Source organism: Achroia grisella, unplaced genomic scaffold (assembly GCF_030625045.1).
Source record: "Achroia grisella isolate CSIRO2021 unplaced genomic scaffold, CSIRO_AGI_Agris_v1 utg874, whole genome shotgun sequence".
NCBI lineage: Eukaryota > Metazoa > Arthropoda > Insecta > Lepidoptera > Pyralidae > Achroia > Achroia grisella.
The window spans coordinates 3,881,730-3,887,327 of record NW_026713051.1 but is presented as its reverse complement, the minus strand read 5'-3'; the positions used below and the strand labels follow the sequence as shown (position 1 = coordinate 3,887,327).

At 31.7% G+C, this 5,598-nt stretch overlaps 1 protein-coding gene across 1 annotated transcript in view; it reads right to left on the bottom strand.

Annotated features, from left to right (window-relative positions):
- LOC131853083 (E3 ubiquitin-protein ligase MYCBP2) overlaps window positions 1–5,598 on the bottom strand; it is a 134,464-nt gene that overhangs the window by 78,340 nt on the left and 50,526 nt on the right. The gene's annotated exons all lie outside the window — the stretch shown is intronic.

Below are 5,598 nucleotides of genomic sequence, written 5' to 3'. Positions count from 1 at the left end.
ATTATTATAGAAAATACACAATTGTTACTGCATAATTTCTTCAAATTAATAATAAATTCTATATTCCTAACCTTCCAAGGCTGGGTGAATCAGAACCGAAAACATAGGTAGGAAACATAGAACCGATTACACAGACTTATTACCTCTTGAAAAGAACCATAATTAATACATTTCGTACGTATTAATATACATTCACTTTTTGTTGGTGTGAAAGTTAAAAGACTACATAATATTATGTGAGTTCTGAACCAAAGAAATACCTCATCAGATTTCTGCAATGTACCATTATAGTTTATTTCAGTATGTCACGTTTTCTGCTGTTTACGTTTTCTGCTGATTCACATAGTAACTTCTGTTTCATTTATAATTTAATCAAATCTATAATAATTATGTATTATAGTCTTCCATTATATATCAGTAATGTAATTAAAATTGATATTGAACATAAATAATTATGAATTTCTTACATATAATTTAAACTGACCATTACATGTTTAAATTAAAATTACAGTTATTAATGTACGAGTAGTTGCTGCTTCCAGTGTATTACTGATATAATAAATAAATGTAAACTCTAATATACATATGTATAAGTACAATAATGTAATTTATAAATCCAAAAATGTTAGTATAAAGTGGCATTTACTAGATACAAGTGATCCAATATGTGCGATGTAATATTTTAGTGATTAATATAACAATGTATATAGATATAGATAGACGGTTACGAAGTCAAGTTCACACACAGGTGTAGCAGACACTATGTAAGAGTGACTATATAATATTCATTTCATGTTAAATACAAAATAAATGTTGAATGTGATATTGTTTTTTTTTTATTTATAATACCTCAAACAAATAGTGTTTAGATATAAATATTTATGAATAAGAAAACCAATCACAGTAATTATTTATGATTAACTTTCCTCCAAAAGTATAGAAAATATTTTATTTAATAGACCAGGCTGTCTGGAGGGTGGGATTTCCTCACATGCCCAACATTTAGATTTTTCAGGGACATATTTATACTGTTGGTATATTGAAAGTATGGTGCGGCGAAATTGTTCATAATTGCAGGCACAATTACATAACATTTAAAAATAATTTATTACTATTGTAACTCGAATGCGGCCATATTACTGTAGCCATAATAGTTGAAGACGTTGTTAACTGTGAACGATGCAGAGAACACAATATTGACTAACTCACGTTTCGCTTGACATATGTACCTATTTGGATCCGCCGTGTCAGATCAACCCACTGTCGTCTTTGTTTGGTGATATTAGTTTAGTCTGTTAGGAGTGTTGCCATTCCAAGAGTCAGTGTAAAATATAAATTGACGGTCTCTATGGCCAGTACCCATATATAAACCCAAGAATTGTCTAAAACTTACTTGTGGCCACAACCTAAATGCCTACGCTATAAAATGAGCAAATATTTGTATTGTTCCTTTCGCAACATTTTTCAACCAAGGCGTTTGAGAAATCCTGAATATAATAAAGCCGCAAAGAATCCATAATGAAAATGCTCTTTCTAGTAGAGTAGGCGTTGTGTTGCTTGTCGTGCGCAGATTAATGCTAATTAAATAGGTGTGGTCTAACAGCAAACAGTCAGCCTTTCGTCGTTGCATTTAGCTTTATGAGTTACTACTATTATAAACATAAATATATAAATTGCTGCGCGTCTCGTTTTCAAGTAAAAACTAATAAATATATATGTGTAAAATTTGATACACATGTAGAGGACTCGAATCATATTCTAAATTGAGGTAGACTCGTCTGCGTGGGTACTTCTGTCGTAACCTTTTCAGCCACCAAGCAGCTTGCTTTGTAAGCTGTTTCGGTGATAGGGTGTAATTAGGTTGCGAATTTACAAGATAACATCTTAGTCTTCCGGATTGGCAACGCATGAGTGTATCACTAGTATGTATAATAACGTGTGGTCCTACTGCTTTATGCAAATGACGGTTACCACTTACCGTTAGGTGAGCAGAGTCAGTTTTGCTACTGCAATTACTTAAAACAACTAGATAGATACAGGATATTTCATCACATACCATCGTGATTAATAACCGTAATCAAACTTTTATATCCAACTTAATTTTATAGTGAGCTAACTCGGTGCTCATTTGACTTATTTTGCCTTTAACTATGCCATCTCCTCCTCTATGTAACTCCTCAGCATTTTGATGTATACTATAAAATATTACTTTTTTCTGTATCTCAAGTCACTTCAAACAGTTGAAAACTTGGCTATGGATTTACACTGTGAATGAATATTAGAATCAGTATCATAAGAAACGTCAATTTATATCATCTGCACCTCTACCCTGGGTATATTAAAAATACTTTCTACAAAACTAATCGGAAGTAGCAATTGTATCCTACAAAAGTAGGTACCATTTTTTTATTCTATCGATAGCAATCGACGTTTTCAAGTCAACGTAGAGTCCATGATTCTCAACTTTGCCGCCAACCTATAATACTGAGTACGGTATCGCTTAATACATTTATGAAACCAACTGTACCAAACGTAAGAATGCAAGTGTGTCCAGTAATAACCAAGTAAGAATGCGGTCTAATTTATCGCACTGTGACGCGCCGGTGTCGAAAATATAACATCCGGTGCGCACGCGCAGACCGATACACGACAGTCTATGTGTCCAAAGAGACCCAATCTTTCATGTTTATTGGTACACATTTCATTCCTTGCGTTAACAGTAAGTATTGTTTAAAATTAGCCAATAGATCTTTTCTTACAGATACGTAATAAAAATGTATTTTTTCTTATTAAAAACAACAAAATGCTCTTTTTGTTTCATTTGCAGTGTAAATAAGAGTAAATCTATTAATGAATAAATATATACAAAGCTTACAATAATAAGCCGATAACGATACGGCCTTACCGGCAAATAGCCTTATTAAGAATTAAAGATATATAAGTAGCCTTAGAAGAATAAAAGATATATAAGTATATGAAGGTCTGGATAATATAAATCTCTCGACGCTATACATGTTAGTACTGTCGCGACTCTACTTTTTTTAAATAGACGGTAGATAGACGGGGAGTACTATATATAACCTGAAATTAAATAAACAAATGCCACTGACTGTAGTTATATAAACCCATCAACCAACCTGTCCGAACCTGGCAATCGTCTTCGTTACAGCGCCTATCAAAAACAAATCTCTATACGCTTATAATTGTGGCCGTACAGTCGGTCTTATAAATATATCAATTGCTAAAGATCGGAATGATCTTAGCTCGTACAAGTTAGCAATAAAATCCACGTATAATAACATTGAAAGCATATAGCTCGTAATTATTAGTAACTATACCTACTATACATCTTGGTTTTTAACTAATATCAAAATGTGAAAGAGATCCAAAATGACAATATTTTTTCCTCAGAAGTTTGCAGTTTTGAACAGATTTTGATAATTCGATTCTAAGTATGGTTGTACTACATACTTTCTAATGTGAATATCTTAAATATACATCCGGTATTTTAAAAATAAAATCATTCCAAAAATCATAAAAATACATTTCTTTTTCCAATTCTTATAAAATTATTAGCCAATTAGATAACACAAATATAGCAGTTTTAGTAAGTAGTTAAACATATTTGATTTTATATCTTTCTTTATTTAAGTTTAAGACGACTATTTCATTCGATTATATATTTTATATTCCATATATCAGCTATTATGAAGTTTAGGTTATCGTATGCCTCCCAATTCAATTATATATGACATTCACACCAAACGAAACAAAAATAATTGGAAGCTTAATGCAAAAGAAATCATAAACAAAAAGCAACGGGGTGAAGTGATAAACGATCGATAACCTTTGATATTATTACAATGACCTTTGTATCTTAACGTACGTCTTTTACAAGGACAACCAATGGGGATTCGGTTTACTGATAAGCGGAGTTTTTTAATCTTATATAGGAGAAGATCAACGATACTCAAAGAGACTCAAAACGATAATGAAGTTTTAAAAACCATTGAATAAGTTACAGATACGCAAAAGCACAATCTATTAAATATAAAGTTGAGTAGTATAGTACATTTGAAGATGCATTGTGCGGAGCCCTAAAATCAACCTAAGCGCGAATCCCATGACTGAACATGTCGTCATTGTTATATAGACATTTCATGTATAGAGACTTTATAAAGCCGTATTTACCCCTAGTTATATCTTGCATCAGATTTTAATAATATACCTGTATAATTCAGACAGCGCCATCTAATCCCAAGCTAAGCAGAGTTGCTTGAGAGCTCGCGTTATGTGTGCTACTGATCATACTCATGAATACAAATGTCAAAATCAAACACGCGACCAGCGAAAATAAAACGCAGTCCTAAACCGATGGACCACCGAAGCCATCAAGGATTGGTTAAAAATGTATCACATATTTTTGAAGAAAAATATCTAAATGTCAAAACTAGCATAAATTATTTATGCACCCATGCAAGTAGAAACCTCGGTGACAAAAAATCACTGCATATTCTTGAACATTCATGTTGCTGTAGTTGGTAACCCATAAATATGGGTAACCTAGGGTTATCCGTAGCTTATAAATCAGGTGATAAGGCTGCTTTATTTACTAAACGTAACATTATTAATTAGTGAATAGTTTAATTATGCAATGCAATAAATTATGAGACAGCAATGGGAGACTTTAGATGCAGTCGTCAATTTGGATGTTTCTATCACTGTGAACATTAAAATATATATACTTATAACATGACTCAGATTACAATGCAAAACAACACTTCCTGTCGAAATCAAACATTAAATCTTACATATTCAACTAATTCTATTGCTACTGTTAGGCTTGGTAAACTTTTACTAACCTTGTATAGAGTACTTTACATTTTTCACGTCTTAATAATTATGTTATTATTTATGTAAATGATCTTATAAAATAACCAGTGTCATAAACACAGGTCAATCTATATCCCTTATATTTTTGTATTTGTAATCTGTATTCATTGTATTACTAATTACTGCAATTACTGTCTGAAAGAACTTACGATAATGGCGCCTTTTGTTTAGCACGTTTATGTAAAGTATTCTTTTTGTAAATATTTTTCTGTGCACAATAAAGAGTTACATTATTATTATTACTCTTTCGAACCCTGTATTTACATTCATCTATATAATTTTTACGCAATTTCGAATCTTCATTACCCGTACAGTTTAGCTACTTATTCTGGCATTTCCCACCAAACATTATGTTCATTACTGGAAACAGTCACGAATTACGTAGCAATTGCAAAACCGTTTACAGTAATTTACTACATAGCCACCGTGCGACACGAATATGGATCTTACCACCATCTTTCATAACGACGTGAATTGCTTTATTATATCCAATGAATTTATCTTAATATTATATATCTGAATAAAATATGAATAATACTAGTCATCATAGGAATAGTAGCAAAGCCGAATTAAATGTATTTTTTTCTAATACAATACCAGTTCAAATTTACCTACCATTTAGTAGTTGCAAATTTAAACTGTACAATATAGCTTCAGACTGCCTCTTACAAATAATTTGACCAATCAACAAAATAAACCTTAAAG